This window comes from Phascolarctos cinereus, unplaced genomic scaffold (genome assembly GCF_003287225.1).
Source record: "Phascolarctos cinereus isolate Bilbo 61053 unplaced genomic scaffold, phaCin_HiC Scaffold_9;HRSCAF=440, whole genome shotgun sequence".
Classification (NCBI taxonomy): domain Eukaryota; kingdom Metazoa; phylum Chordata; class Mammalia; order Diprotodontia; family Phascolarctidae; genus Phascolarctos; species Phascolarctos cinereus.
In genome coordinates this window covers 137,516,929-137,533,429 of record NW_027556402.1, presented here as the reverse complement: position 1 = coordinate 137,533,429, position 16,501 = coordinate 137,516,929, and positions in this window count along the sequence as shown.

Sequence of the window (16,501 nt, the reverse complement as noted above, 5' to 3'; positions counted from 1 at the left end):
TTAAAAAAGTGAATAATATATTTGGATATCATTCCATCAGAACACCAAAAATACTTGTGTAGATTCAAATACATAGTACTTCCTAAAAGAATGAAGAACTTCAATACTAGAGGAATGCAGTGCTTGAGACTGAACCATGCCAATATAATACAAATAACAGTACTACTAAAGTTAACAGTTTATATGCCATACCAATCAAATATTTTTTAGAGCTCTGGTCACATCCATTGAGTAAGGTGCTGTTAACTTAAACAGTAGATGATAGCTTTTCTTCCTTGCTAGGCCAAAAACATCAAGTTCTGTAAGAAGTGAGGTTGATTCATCCCAAAGGAATGATTCAGCATGCTCCTTGATCAGACTTGCCTGAGATATATTCTAAAGGGATGAAGCAGTGGAATCTGTCAGCTACTATTTATTTCCCTTTGTTAACACGCAAACCTCTTTCGCTGAAATGAACCCAAATTATCAATATTGATGGCTCTGGTGGTCCCATAGTTTGTTTTTCGGTTTTGTTTATCCCCACCCCCCAGATGGTTGTGAGTCCTACTGAACTTTAATAAAATTAAATCAAGGTTCAGTTGTATTTTCAAGAGCTAGTCAGTATGGGGTATTTTCTAGACTCTAATCCTTTCCTGGAAAAGTAAAAGTGAAAATAAATGTTCCAGTGGGACCACAAATAAACAAACAAAACACAGAGAATAGTTGCAATCTGATTTTATTGTTTTTAAAATTGGCAAGAAACCTTCAGTGCTAAAAATTGAAAAAATACTTTTTTTCTTAAATGAATACATATTAATATGGAAAATACAATGTATTCATATCTTCTCTGACAATTCATGCATCTCACTGAGAATAGAACAAACACTGAGACATTACATTCTGGGACAAAAATTAAAGAGATTTACCACTGTTACTATACATTAATAAAGGAAAGTTGTTTCCCTCAGTAGCAGGTAATTTTAAAATATTATTCCACATAACTCTTGGCACCCTGAGATATGTCAGAAATAAAAGGCCCATATGAATGGAATAAAAGGCATAAAACAGGGTTTCGGCTATGTACTGTCTACTCAAATGACATAAATGAGACTGAGGCAAGAAAGCCTGTTATTTTCAAATCAATCTTCTATTGTGTCTCAAAGGAAAAATACACATTAACGGAAAAGCATCTTTCAAGTGGCAACACAAATGAAAACTGGATACAATGTACAAAAGGTCACTTAGTATACCTTATTACATATTATGTGAATGCTGCTTCTGGTACTCTAACGTTCATTGTACATGGAAAACTACACACACACACGCACACACACACACACACACACACACACACACACACACACATACACACTGAGTGAAATTTGAATTTTATGTAAAGTGTAAGAAAAAGATTTCCAGGACTAATTTGGCCATTGTTTTGAAAGCATTTAAAATATGACTATGTAATGACAAGGGGAAAAACATAGAGAGGTAGCGCAATAAAATTTATAAAATGTCGGTCAGCTTTGGAATCAGGGAGATCCAAATTCAACATCTGCCTAGTTGAGTAAACCATTCTCCTTACATGTACCAGCTGCGAGGCCTTTGTCAAGGTAGAGGATACCTTCTCAGGACTCCTGTGGAGTGCCCTAAAAATGTAAATTAAAGGTATATTTTTGATGTGTCACCATTGGAGGGAATTTTCACACTGGGAGTTCCCCTACTAGTGAAATCATTGGTGGAGACTAATAAAAGAAGGCAGAAGAAAACAGCAACAACAACAACAATGATAGTTCATATTTATGTAGGGCTTACTATGTGTCAGGCACTTAATGATTATCATTTCATTTTATTCTCATAAAACTAAGGGAAGTAGATGCTTTATTAGTATCCCCATTTTACAGATAAGGAAACTGAGACTGACAAAGGATAAGTGATTTGCCTTGGTACACACAACTAGTAAGTGGATGAGATCAGATCTGAACTCAGGTCTTCATGACTTCAGGACTGGCACTATATCAACTGCATGAAAAAGCTGGACCTAAAATGCATTTAGAATGTAAAAGCTCTCTTCCAAGAGATTATTGTCAGTACCTAGCACACAGTGAGATCTTTTTGTTTTTTACACAGACCATATGTCCCTATTTTTTTCTTTTTTCTTTAAATAATATTTTATTCCTTCCCAATTATATATCAAGAAAATTTTTAGCATTCATTTTTCAAGGTTTTGCATTCCAATTTTTTTCCCTCCCTCCCCTTTTCTGAAAATAGCAGGCAGTATATGTATATATGAATGTATGTATGCATGTATATAAAGGTTATGCATATGCTACTAGTTAAAGCATATTTCTGTGTTTCTCACAGTTGTGGAAGAAGAAACAGATCAAAAGGGAAAAAATAGAGTAAAGTGAATAGAGTAAGTGAAAAAAATATACTTCAGTCTGCGTTTAGAATCCATCAATTCTTCATCTAGATATGGATAGCATTTTCCTTCAGGAATCCTTTGTACTTGTTTTGTGTAGCTGAGAAAAGCTGAGTCATTCATGGTTGATTATCACATAGTGTGGCTGATACTATGTACAATGTTTTCCTGGTTCTGCTCATTTCACTTTGCATCAGTTTGTACAAGTCCTTCCAGGTTTTTCTGAAACCTGCCTGTTGATGTCTTATTGCACAATAGTATTCCATTACATTCATATACCACAGCTTGTTCAGCCAATCCCAAATTGATGGGCATCCTCTTAATTTTGCCACCACAAGTAGGGCTGTTATAAATATTTTTGCACATGTATTGCATTTTCCCTTTTTTATGATCTCTTTGGGATACGAACCTAGTAGTGGTATTGTTGGATCAAAGGGTATGCAGAGTTTGGTTGTTTTTTGGGCATAGTTTCAAATTGCTCTCCAGAGTGGTTGGATTAGTTCTCAACTCCTCCAACAATGCATTAGTGTTCCAATTTCCACACCTTCTCTCCAACATTTATCATTTCCCTTTTTTCCCCTCATATTAGTCAATCTGATAGGTGTGAGGTGGTATTTCAGAGTTGTTTTAATTTCCGTTTCTCTAATCAAGTGATTATGCCTATGCCTGTAGGTGTCTTTGATTTCTTCATCTGCAAACTCCCTGTTCATACCCTTTGACTATTTATCAGTTGGGGAATGGCTTGTATTCTCATAAATTTGACTCAGTTCTCTGTATGTTTGAGAAATGAGGCTAGTATCAGAGACACTTACTGTAAAGATTGTTTCCCAACTTTCTGCTTTCCTTCTAATTTTGACTGCATGGGTTTTGTTCATACAAAAGCTTTTTAAGTTAATATGATCAAGATTTATCTATTCTATATTACATAATGCTTTCTATCTCTTGTTGGGTCATGAATTCATCCCTTCCCTATAGATCTGACAGATAGACTTTTCCTTGCTCTTCTAATTTGATTGCTTCATTGCGCATGGTACCATTTAGCAAGACGTAGTTTCCTTCATCTCTTTTAATTAGGTCTGTTTTTTCTTTTACTTTTTTTTTAACTTCAGCTGAAGCATAATGGATTCTGCTCCATTCCCTTACCTTTTCTTTGTGTGTTTCTCTGTCTGCTTCAAATGTGTTTCTTATAAGTGACATATTGCAAAATTCTGTTTTTTGATTCACTCTGTTTCCATTTCATGGGAGAGTTCATCCCATTAGCATTCACAGTTATAATTACTATGCATTTTCCTCTATCCTATTTATCCTCTCTCCCTTTCCCTCCTCACCATTGTTTTGCTTCTGTCTACCACCTCCCTTGTCCACAGGCCCACCCTTTACTTAATCTCTTCCCCTACTACTTCTCTTTTGTGTAAGATAGATTTATATATTCAAGTGATTGCATGAGCCAACACTGATGAGAAGAAGGTTCAAACAATGCCCATCACCCTCTTTCCCAACTTCTCCTCCACTGTAATAGGTCTTTCATTCCCCTTTACATATTTTAATCCATTCTACCTCTCCCATTCTTCTGTACTGATTGCACTCCTCTTTCTCATCCATTAGTTTTTATTTCATTACCTCAAATTCACCTTATATCCATACCCTCTGTCTATGTATATTCCTTTCATCTGTACTGTTAGTGATACATTTTTTAATAGTTACAAGTAACGTCTTCCCACGTAGGGATGTAAACAGTTTAGCTTTACTGAATCCCTTATGTTTTTCCCCTTTTTACCTGTCTATACTTCTGTTGGGTCTTGATATTGCATTTCAAATTTTTTGTTCAATTCTGATTTTCTCTTTACGAAGACTTTAAATCCTTCTCTTTCACTGAATATCCATTTTTTCCCTTGATGCATTATGCTTAATTTTGCCAGGCAAGAGATTTTTTGTTGTAGTCCTAGCTCCTTTGCCCTCCAGAATATCATGTTCCATGACTCCAATTATTTAATGTTGCAGCTGCCATGTCCAGTCTGATCCTGATTGTAACTTACTGATATTTGAATTGTTTCTTTCCGGCCACTTGCATTTTTTCCCTTGACCTGAAAGCTCTAAAATGTGGCTTTCCTTAGAGTTTTTATTTTAGGGTCTTTTTCCTGAGGTGATCACTGGATTCTTTCAATGCCTATTTTACCCTCTGGTTCTAGGACATCAGGGCAGTTTTCCTTAATAAGTTTTTGAAAGATGTTGTCCAGTTGCTCCTTTAGATTATGACTTTCAGGTACTCCAGTGATTCTGGTATTGTCTCTCCTGGATCTATTTTCAATGTCAGTTGTTTTTCCAATGAGATATTTTACATTTTCTTCCATTTTTTTTTCATTTTTAAAAAGGTATTTGATTGATTCATGATGTCTAATAGAGTCATTAGCTTCTACTTGCCCAGTTCTAACTTGTAAAGTATTTTCTTCCTCAATTAGCTTTTGTCCTCTGCCACCCCAATTTGGCCAATTTTACTGTTTTAAGGGGTTGTTTTCTTCAGCGGATTTTTGTATCTCCTTTTCCGTTTGGTCTATTATACTTTTTAAGCAGTTCTTCAAGCTTCTGAGTACTTTTTTTCCATAATTCTCTTGCATCACTCTCATTTCCCCCATAATTTTTCTTCTACCTCTCATGTCTTTTCTAATGTCCTTTTCTGTTTCATGAGTTCTTTCTGGGCTTGAGTCCACTTCCCATTTTTCTTTGGGGTTTTGCCCATAGGTATTTTGACACTGTTGTCCTCTTCTGAATTTGTGTCTTGGCTTTCTCTGTCATGATAATAACTTTCTATATATATATATATATATATATATATATATATATATGATATTTATATTTAATTTTAAGGTATGTTTTATAAATATTACCATATTTGATCCTCACAGCAAGCCTAGAAAGTAGATGATACTATTGTGCTCTTTTTACAGTTGAAAAACCTGAGACAAGTAAGTTTAGTGATCTGCCCAAAATTGCACAGCTGGTAAGCATGCAAGGATGGATTTGATCAAGGGTTCTTTATTCCAGATCTACTTCTCTGTCCAGTATGCCGCCTACCTGTCATCAGCTAATTTGGCTAAGGTAGCAAGTACTCAGAGGATTGAGTATTCTCTCAATGACAGGCTAAATTGGAGCAAGGAAACAAACATATTGAGTAGCCCTCTTTAGGTGGAGTCAGAAGAGTACGTGGTTGAGAATAGGTAGGAATAGGCTGCATTCTGCATCTCTGAAGGAAACAACCAAATTGGCAAGATCACAGACAGATCACACAAGCAAGCGCTTGCATGTCAAATCCTACTAGTGTACTCTACCTCTGTTGCCACTGGATTCCCAAGTTACCCTGAGAAGCCCCCTTCTTTTAGTTTCTCCCAAATAGCTATACCTTTTTAGATAGTCATCTACACAGTGAAGTGGCACCTCGAGATCTAGGCACGCATAAATAATAGAACCTGACATTCTGCAAACAATGTCCTTGAGGAATATATAGGCCAAGAAAGCAGTCTTACAGAAATTTAATTGGGAGAAACAACACATCTAATTAGATGCAAATGGATATCTAACCAAAACACAAAGTGCTGTATCATTCAAAAATTAGAGGTAAATGAAAGGCAATACCATTTGCAGCTCTAGCTAAGGAAGGGATTCTTAACTAAATAAGACATAGTACTTATCACTAAACTTAAAATAGACAATTCTGATTAAGTAAATTGGATTGTTTTTTGCAAAAATAAAATTTAAAAAGCTAGAGTACAAAGAAGAGTGGATTAGGAAAAAAATCATAGGAGCAAATATTGCTAGTATAAATCTAATACCCCAAATATGTAAGTAATTGATAGCAATATACTAGAACAAGAACTATATCCTAATAATCCAGGAACAAACTGCTTTGAAAATGAAGAAATTCAAGTTATCTACAACCATATGGAACGATTTTTCCCAATCATTAAGAAGAAAAATGCAAATTAAAATAACTCTGAAATTTTACCTCATATTCATAAGATGAGAAAAAACCAAAAATGACAAATAGTGAAGGGCCTATGGGAAGACAAACATATTAATGTACAGTTTGACAGAGTTATGTACCAGTCAAACAACTCTGTAAATGGGTATGTCACTACACTAAAAAATAATTGAAATGTATATACCCTCTGACATAATGATATTATCCATATTAGACTTATACTTAAGAGCAAGCAAAGTCAGAAGAAAATATCTCATACATACAAAACATTTTATGGCTCTAATTTTTGTAGTGGTAAAGAACTACAGGGGAAATGGGTAACTACCAATCAGGGAATGTCGGAATAAGTTATAATATTTACCTAACACGGATATTACTGCCTCCCAAGAAACTATGAAAATGAAGAAGTAAGTGATTCTTGTTCAGTCATGTCCAATTCTGACTTCATGTACTTTGTCCCTGCAGTTTTCTTGGCAAAGGTTCCAAAGCGGTTTTTCAATTTCCTTCTGTAGTTCATTCCCATTTTACAGATGAGGAACTGAGGCAAACATGGGTTAAATGACTCACCCGGGGTCACACAGCTAGTGACTGTCTGAGGTAAGATTTGAATTCAGATCTTCCTGACTTGAGGCCTGATGCTCTGCACCACCTAGCTGTCCCAAGTGATACTTAGAAACACTAAAATGAAATAAAATGTGAAGTACACAGTACAAAGAGAAAAATTTATATGAATACCACAGCAATGTTATGGAAAATATTATTAAAGGACTTGAGAACTTACAAATTTTCAGATAAGGTTAAATTGTTGGTTTTGTTTGTTTATATTTATAATGGAGAAGTCTATTGGGAAGTACTAAATGATGAAAAGTGACACTGATCTAAAAATAAAAGAGAATTAATAAAATTAAATGATCAAAGAATAACTGGTCAGATATTATAATTCATCTTAACCAACTATCATCTTAGAACCTCTAAACTGTAGACTGAAGAAGGGGAAAAAAGCAATAAGATACAGATGCTTAAGTCAGAAATGTGACATGTGTCTAGATAGATGATAGATTGGTATCCATCCATCGATCTATCTATATATCTATCTATCCACACACAAACATATATGCACATGTATACATTCATACATACACATTCTAAGTCCACATGTACATTTAGTATGTTTAAGCTTAAAACTTCACTAAGACTTTCAGGACACCCTCTATTTCAGATTATCATTATTCACTGTAGACCTGGTTGACTATACTCAATTTATTTGATATACTGCAGATAAAAACATGATTAGTTAGTTGGGCTGTTTTAATGGCCCCATGGTGTGGATGTAGGCAAGCCACATAACTATACATTTAGAAAATATTTGCAACTAAAATTTGGTTAAAAAAAAGAGACATGGAAAAGACTAATCACTTCTCCGGTTCTGAAAATTTTAACCTCTGACCCAAAATATTCAATAAATTTTTCTGAGCTTCCATTTTTTCATCTGTAAAATGGAGAAAATAATGCCTATGTCTCAGCCTTAAGAGAGATAATATAAAATGCTGTGCAAACTTTAATGCACCATATTAATAGCAGATTCTTTTTGTTTAGTTCTTAGTCAAAACTGATTTGTTATCATTATGGAACCACTCTAATTTTGTAGTTAACTTTGTATTCTCTTAGATATGATGAACCAGTCTCCCTTTCATAAGACAGAAGGGATTATCAGAAATCCATAGACTAATAACTTTAGTGATCTTCCATAGGTTTAGGTATCAATAGGTTGTTCTGCTGAAAATAAGCACTTCCCATATTTATGGTCTTAGCTCTCATTTGTTTCTCTGTCATACATTCCACAAAGAGTCCTTGCTATGATAGCAGCCATTGCTATACTATCATTGAAATTCTCTTGCTTACAGTGGCAGCCATATGACCATTTAACAGCTCCTTTCTTATTCCAGTTAAAGTGTAAGAAAACTACTCAGCCCAGGCTAACCCTGGCAGCAGGGAGCTCATTATTCTTTTTAATTAGTCCAAGAGTTGAAGCTATGAGAGAGAAAGGTGAAAAAGTCTCTACCCTCTTTGCTCAAGAAGCTTATCCCCACATGCCTTTATGTATCAGAATCTTCTTCATTAAGGTTACAAGCACTAGTCAAAGTTGTCTAACTGCCTGAGTTTGTTTAGGGACAAAACAGAAATGTCAACAAAATGCTGCAAATAGTTGTGCCTGAAAAAGATGTCTGCACACAAATAAATAAATATACTATGCACAATTTAGGGAGTAATTTCAAAATTTCAACTCTTTTGATCTTTAATCTATCCAGTTTAAGATAGTTTCATATATGTACATACACACACATGCATACACACATTATACACACACTCACACACACACACATTTACAGTACATCTGGTATATCTAAAACTCAGAGGCAGGAGTAATGAGTAAATCTCAAAGAAGTGAAGGTAACCAGATTTGCCTCTGTAAATCAGAAATCAGGCTGTAGAACATTGTTAGAATAGGAGGTTGGACCTATAGCAGTACAGACACACTAATACACTGTTGGTGTAGCAATGGGCTAGTCCAGCTACTTTGGAAAACAACTTTGAATTAGGTGAGAAAGTTCACTAAATAGTTCATAACCTTTGGCCCAATGATTCCATTACTGGGCATGTGAAAGAAAGAAAGGTACGAAGTATAACAAAATATTTATTACAGAACTGTTTGTGGTAACCAAAGCCAACAATAAGAAAAACTGGAAACCCAGTGGGAAAGTGGGTGCCCACAAAACGGATAATGACAGCAAATTGTGGATATAATGTATTGTTGTACTGTAAGGCACTAGAGATGCAAATCTAATTAATGAGACATTCTCTCCTTGAAAACAGAAAGGGGTATCAGAACTCAGCCAAAAGAGAAGCCAAGAAGGATGAAGGCTGAAAACAACACAAAACAAAACAAAAACAAAGATCATCAGATGTGTCATTTAAGAGACCAACGACTTACAATATAAATGAAAGCAAATGCTAAGAGGTACCTATACCGCTTAATTGCAACAAATGATCTTTGTTCTAGAGAGCAAAGGATGAAACTTCTGGGTAGAGAGGTAGGAAAGTATGAGTTTGGAAAACCATCAGATGTGGTGGCTTTCTTGGTTACAAATTTAACTACTTAACTGTTTTTTTTTTTGTTACAGTGAAAAATTCAGAGATAAGACTTTGTCAGGAAATGGCAGGTAAAAAGAGGTTGCTTTAAAATGGGGAAAGGGGAGTTTTTCTTTTTTAAAATTCTTTAAGTATTCAAAAGAAAGAACTAAAAGCCTTTGATAATTTTTAACTTACTTTGAAAGTCAATTGAGATCCATATAGTTTTCTGGGAAAGGGTGAAAGTTGATGACACTGCTTTAGGACAATATAAATGTATTTTCTGAAAGGAAGAAATAGAGCAGATAAATGTTAAAAATTCTTTGTGGCACTGATTCCATAACAGCATTGCAAGCTTTTTTAAAAAAAAATTTCTCCACAAAGGGCAAATCAGTAGCCTTTGTGCTAAGACTTACCTTATACTATTCTCTAAGACATCATTGAGACAAAATATAATAATCTCATTTTAATGGTGCCTATCTTGATAGCTAAAATTAAACTTTAATTAAAGTTGGTACTTTAGGGTATCACTGTCAGCTGTCAGAAGGTAATGATGATAATGAGATTTCCTCTGTATTTTGAACAGAGATTTGGTGAGTGCACTTATCAGTTGCATTCCAATTTAAAGTCAAGGCAAAAAAGACTAAAGTGGCATAAAGCAAAGCAGAAAACATTCAGTTGGATGTGAAGATCTTCATGATCATCAAGGTGAGAAACGTTTAGCATGAGATTTTTATAGGTGGTTATAAAGTCTCTATTTCCTACATCTTTAAGAAAAAAATGGAAATTATTGTCTTCTTTTCCTCCTCAACTCATCCTATAGACACCTCCTCTTCCTTCAAGATACAGCTAAAGTATAAATTCCTATATGGAGATTATTCTGATTTCCTCCCTCAATCCCAACTGATAGCTATTTCTGTCTCTGTCTCTCAAAGCACTGATTATTTAACTAGTTTTTTTAACCTCTATATGTTGTCTTTTTATTTATTCTGTATTTCTGTATAAAAGTAGAATATGCATAGATGTATGTGTTTGTATATATATACACATATTTATAGACATATGCATATATAATTGTCTCCCACATTAAAATATTAACTCTTTGCAAGTAAGAATTGGCTCTTTCTTTACATTTGCAACCCTACCTCCTAACACAATGCCAATCACAAAATAGGTACTTAAGAAATTCTTGTTGACTAATTGAAAATATCTGTCCCAAAACAAGGCATTTGCCCAGGGGCCAGTAACCAGAAGTGCCCTAAAACTCCTTTCTTTTTTTCTCATCTGCTTACCTAAACACTGATGGGCCTCATGATGCGATAATGGAAACAAAGTCTAACATAGTCTGAGATGCCAGAAGAAAAAAAAAGTATAATTATTTTCTCTTTTGCTTTGAGTATCTTGATATTGGGGTGTGTGTGTGTGTGTGTGTGTGTGTGTGTGTGTGTGTGTGTGTGTGTTGTCATCTCTTAGAACAGAAATTGAAACAGGGCAACTCTCTTGCCTTTTGTAAATTATTTTCTACTGCAGGATTCCTATTCCTCCTTAGGCACTCAGCAAATGTTAAATGACAGAAAAAAATAATTTAACGTATTAATTTCTTTAAATTGATACATTGCACTAAGTGAAAAGGTGAGGAAACTTCAATAAGGTAAAATTGTCTTTTTAAAATAGTTTTTCATCAATGAGTAAAATAACTTCTACTTGAGCTATTTTGATTCATTGATATCTACCCAGTACTTTCATATTTTCAGAAATTTAAGGCATGCCAATAAATTTTTTTTTGCTTGAAAATTCCAGCATCATTTTATTATTTACCTTCTTTAAAGAAGAGGAGTTGAAATACAGATCAAAATGTGACTGCTAGTTATGTCAAAGTCTGCAAGAAATATTGGGATTAACTTGAAACTTTCACAAAATTAGTGTAAAAGCTGGCAATTAGGATGCTATTGCTGATAATGTGTATCAACCACACAACCTCCAATCTGCCTTGCTTTGCCATCTTGCTTATAAGTGGTAATAAAGTAAAAGGAAACTGAACAAGAATAGCAGATAACAACAACAACAATAACAACACTGAAGTACATCTTGGATTTCTGTTAGAAACAATTCTGAATTTCCACAATACCAAAAGCATAATCCAAAAGGTTTCTAAAATTTAAAACATTGTGTCATTGATTTTTGTATGAATAAAAGAAAGCCCAGTGGGATTTAGATTGGAAATGATGTGGTTGGGATCTGGACCTCAGAAAGGAAAAACCCTGGACTTTCCCACGTGACTAAATCTCTGGCTTTCACCTAAGGCTATAATTGCATCAAGTGGCTTTTCACCGAGGCTACACCCAGTCTCCCCTCCATAGTCTTACCTCTCTATGGCTCCTGGCCATTTCCCTCACTTAATCCTATGTAGACTCCATTATCCAGGTCTTAGGAGTCCTGTTCACCCCAGCTTACTGGCCACTCCCAATCAGATCTTCCTTAGACCCGTCTTCTAGTCACTACAAAACTACTTGCCACTCCTGGATCCCTCCGACAGTCTTTCTGTATATAAGGTCCATCTTGTCTCTATTAAGGTGCTCAGATTCCTAAAATCTAGCCACTGCTTAGATTCTTTAAATCTAGCCAATACTTGCAGACTCCTAGATTTCTCAGATGAGCTCTAGAGGTTTAGGGGTGTTGGAACCCCAAGATCATGAAATGTGGGTCCTGTCCAAAAGAATTCAACCCAAGCCTTCTATCAGCCAAATATAAGGTTTATTAAATATCTGCCATATTGGCTAGAATCTTAAGCTGTGAGTTAGTGGCCACTACCTAATACCAAGCTCTTCACCAACTGAGAATGGAAGCTTTTGTAAGTCTCCCCTCTTCCCCTAATCCTTTTTTTTCCTGCCCTCCAATTGGGTGGATTTCCAAGCAACTAGGAAGGCTTGGCTTGGAAGTGCTTTCTGGGCCTGACCTCTCAGGTCCCATTAGGTCAGACAGTTATGAGGTTGCCTCAGACTCAGCCTGATGCTCTCAGGCTCTCGGTCTAGTGGTTCTGTTCAAGTCCATGGACCTGGGCACACCTTCAGACTCCCTATCAAGAAGGATATCCTCTCAATTCTCTCAGGGCTAGGGACTTGGGGGAAAACTTAAGGAATTTCTTTGGGCTTTTGGTTTTTATACCAATTTAGATCCTAACTCTGTAGAAGAGGCAACAATCCTTAACATGTATTTCATTTATCAGTCTGCCCCAGATAGTAGGAGAAAATTGCATAAATTGGCAATGGGACCCCAAACACCTCAGGCCCAATTACTGGAGATGGCCTCTGGAGTTTTTAACAGAGACTTAGTAGCAGCAGAGGAAAGAAAAAGAAGGGAAAGGGCTAGAGACAGATAACATGCTTAATTCTTGGCTGCTGCCATAGCCAGGAAAAGACCCAAGGGTACTCCTGGCAACTCTGGCAGTGGGAAAACCTGCTTTTGATGCTACTAGGAGGGTCACTGGTCCAAGAAGTTCCCCCGGCCCAGGGCATCTCCTTGGAGGAAGCCTGTCAACTCAGGAAATGAGGGCCACTAGGAGGCCTGCTGGTCCAAGGAATGCCCCTCCAGGGCACTCCCCCCCAGGGAGCCCCCTTGATCAATGCCTCTGGAACTGTGCCTAAGTTGTGACCAGGAGGGACATTGGAGGAAGGATTGTCCTCGAGGTTGGAAAAGTGGTAGAGTCACTCCCCCAGTACCCCATCCTCCAGTCTTCTCAAGACTCTCAAGACTGGGAATTATAAGGGAGCCGAGGGCCTAGTAGCACTTCTTCTTTCTCCATCTCTCTGGCCGAGCACTGGGCAAAAATCAAGGCTGAAGGTGAGATTACCCACTTTAACATGGCTATGTTCTCTGTTCTGTTTTAACTAATTACTCTGGCCCTACTCACCCCTCAACCTGTCAGGTCATGGAGATTGAAGGGAAAACTAAGGGATGTCACAAGACATACCCTCAACCTTGCCTATTTGAGGATCCGTTGTTTGAACACTCCCTCTTTATGCTCTCCTCTTGTCCTGCCCCTTTGTTCGGAAGGGACCTGATAGTGAATTTGGGGAGCCAATCTTTCCTCTGTGCACCAGACCTCCCCATGTTCCCCAGAAAAGTGAGAGACAGTTGAGCTAATTGTTTGACATCAGGGAATTATGTCAAGCAACTTTTCATAATTTGGTTACTGCTAAAATAATTTGGCTATTGTTCATTATTGTTTGAATGTGTAAACTTGCTAAAAAGCCTGTTTGGGGTTTGTCTTGTTGAGAATTTGTAAGTTTATAGAAATAATCTCGAATGATTGGCTTTTTACACCAGGACAAATTTAAATTTGAGATGTAAATACTGGAAAAGTTTTTCCTAAGCTGTGATTAATGAAACTCGCTGTTTGAGGTAAAAGCTCATGGGATTTTATTTTGAGTTGTCTGATGGATTATAATCCATAGATAATCAATAATTCACCATCTGAGAGAAATGCCACAAGCTACTCAGAAAATGTGATACTGGTGGGAATTTAGCATTGGGAAAAGCTGAGAGGACAATTTTAGCTTCAGTCTAAGATGGGATCCTCCTGGCTCAGTTTGCCCACTATGTTCCTTTGAAAAGGAATGTTACCCACCTGGCTATTCTTGAGTCTGGCTATGAGGTGGATTTGATACAACATGGTTGGAAAACTGAATTATCTGAATCCAAACAGAGCTAAGGATGTTTTATCCTGTCATTTGGGCCCTGCAGTTTTTTCTGTCAGACTCGTGTCTTCCAGACCGCTGATCATTCATCTACACTTGGTAGCAAACAGTGAGTACCAGCCAATGTCCCCACATCATTCCCTGGATGCGATCTGTGCTCGGTTCTAGTCAACCTGCCTCTTCAGGACCCCTTCTAAGCAGGGACAGCTCTATGCCCTTGCCAGCAAGAAGCAGTTTCAGAAGCTGAGACCTTCGCCCCTTACTCCAGAAGAATTTAGGTCCCATTTGTTTGAGGGGATGAATGATGGGGTTAGGATCTGGAGCCCAGAAAGGAAAAACCCTGGACTTTCCCCCATGGCCAATCTCTGGCTTTTGCCTGAGGCTATAATCCCGTCAAGTGGCCTTTCATTGTGGCTATACCCAGTCTCCCCTCCAATGTCTTACCTCCCTATGGCCACTGGCCATTTCCCACACTTAATCCTAGGTAGACTCCATTGTCCAGGAATCAGGAGTCCTGTTCACCCCAGCTTACTGGCTACTCCCAATCAGATCTTCCTTAGACCCCTCTTCTAGTCATCCCAAACTACTTGGCCACTCCTAGATCCCTCTCACAGTCTTTCTGTATATAAGGTCCATCTTGTCTTTATTAAGGTGCTCAGATTCCTAAAATCTAGCCACTGCTCAGATTTTTAGAATCTAGCCAATACTTACAGACTCCTAAATTTCTCAAGAGTCTAGCAATATGGCGGATCTCTAACAAACCTTATTTTTGGCTGAAAGAAGACTCAGATCAAATTCTTTTGGGCAGGACCTGGGTGTCATGATCTTGGGGTTCCAGCACCCCTAACCTCTAGACCTCATCAGAGAAACCCATGGAGGCATGTACACATCAACAATAAAGAGATACATCTGGAAATATCCACCTTGACTAACAAGACAGTAACTTCTAAATTAAAATATGGTATAACCTATCCATAAAAGTTTATATGCAGGTAGCACTGTGGATAGAGTGCCAGGCCTGGAGTGAGGAAGATTCATCTCCCAGAATTCAAATCTGGCCTTAACACTTAATAATTGTGTGAACCTGGGCAAGTCACTTAACCATGTTTGCCTCAGTTTCCTCATCTACAAAATGAGCTGGAGAAGAAATTGCAAATACACTAGATTATTTTTGCCCAAGAAAATCCCAAATTGAGTCACAAAGAATCAGACATGACTGAAATGACTAAACAACAAATTCACATAGTAAGTACTAAATAATTGACTTTTGACTGAATGACCATACTTATAAAACTAAGTGTAAGAATTAAGGTTAAATTACAGCAAAAGGGACATCCTAAATTTGATAATGATTATAAGAGACTTTATTTTGGGATTATTTTGCAAGTCTTTTTGTCTTTACAGTATTTTTCAAAAAATAAAATTCAGTTCAACAACTGTCTGAGCCCTCTAATATTTAAACATCAAACAATGTGATGTTTGGCTAGTAACTCCCATGAAAAGCTCCTATTTAACATATAAAGCAGAAATTCATTTACTCCTGTTAGAAGATACATTTTTATTTTAGGTATATGAGAGCAGAACAGGGGTTCTTAACCATTCTGCATAACACAATGCTTTGGCAGTCTGGTGAATCTTATAGACTCCTTCACCAAATACATAGGATAACAGAAACCAATCATATTGAGATAAATTTCTCAAAGCATTTTGAAACATAAGTTTACGGATCTCAGTTAGGACCCCCCCACATAGAAAGATTGTCACAGGGACCAGAACCGTAGTTTCATTTGTATAGGGAATTGTTGGAGAAGTAAATTCCCTCTGCCAACACAGGTCAGTATCATCTCTGCAACTTGTTTTAGGACCAACACATTGAACATTTCTTTTTACAGAGAAGATTGAGTAAGAATATTCAAACAATTCCTGGTAGTGTCACATATGTATAAAAGCATTGGAAATTTTTATTAAACCCACTTTATACTCATTTCCTTATTTGAGCCCTTACCAGTGGATAGGGCATCATTGATTATCCTTTTTCCCCTTTGCATTTTTTTCTCCTTTTTTCCTTTCCCTCCTTCTAATCCTCTTTCTTCCTAATTAAAGCAGAAATTTCTAACTATGACCCAGTGACTGACTTAGTGACATTTTTCCAGAGGACTTGAAAAATTATCATTAGTGCCTTCCAGTATCCCCAAATGGCAAGGATCACTGCCAGTCTTGCTTTCTAAGAAGGGAATAGACCTTGAGGAAGTTCTCAAGAGTCTGATTAAATAAAACAATATGAGAAGCAACTATCAG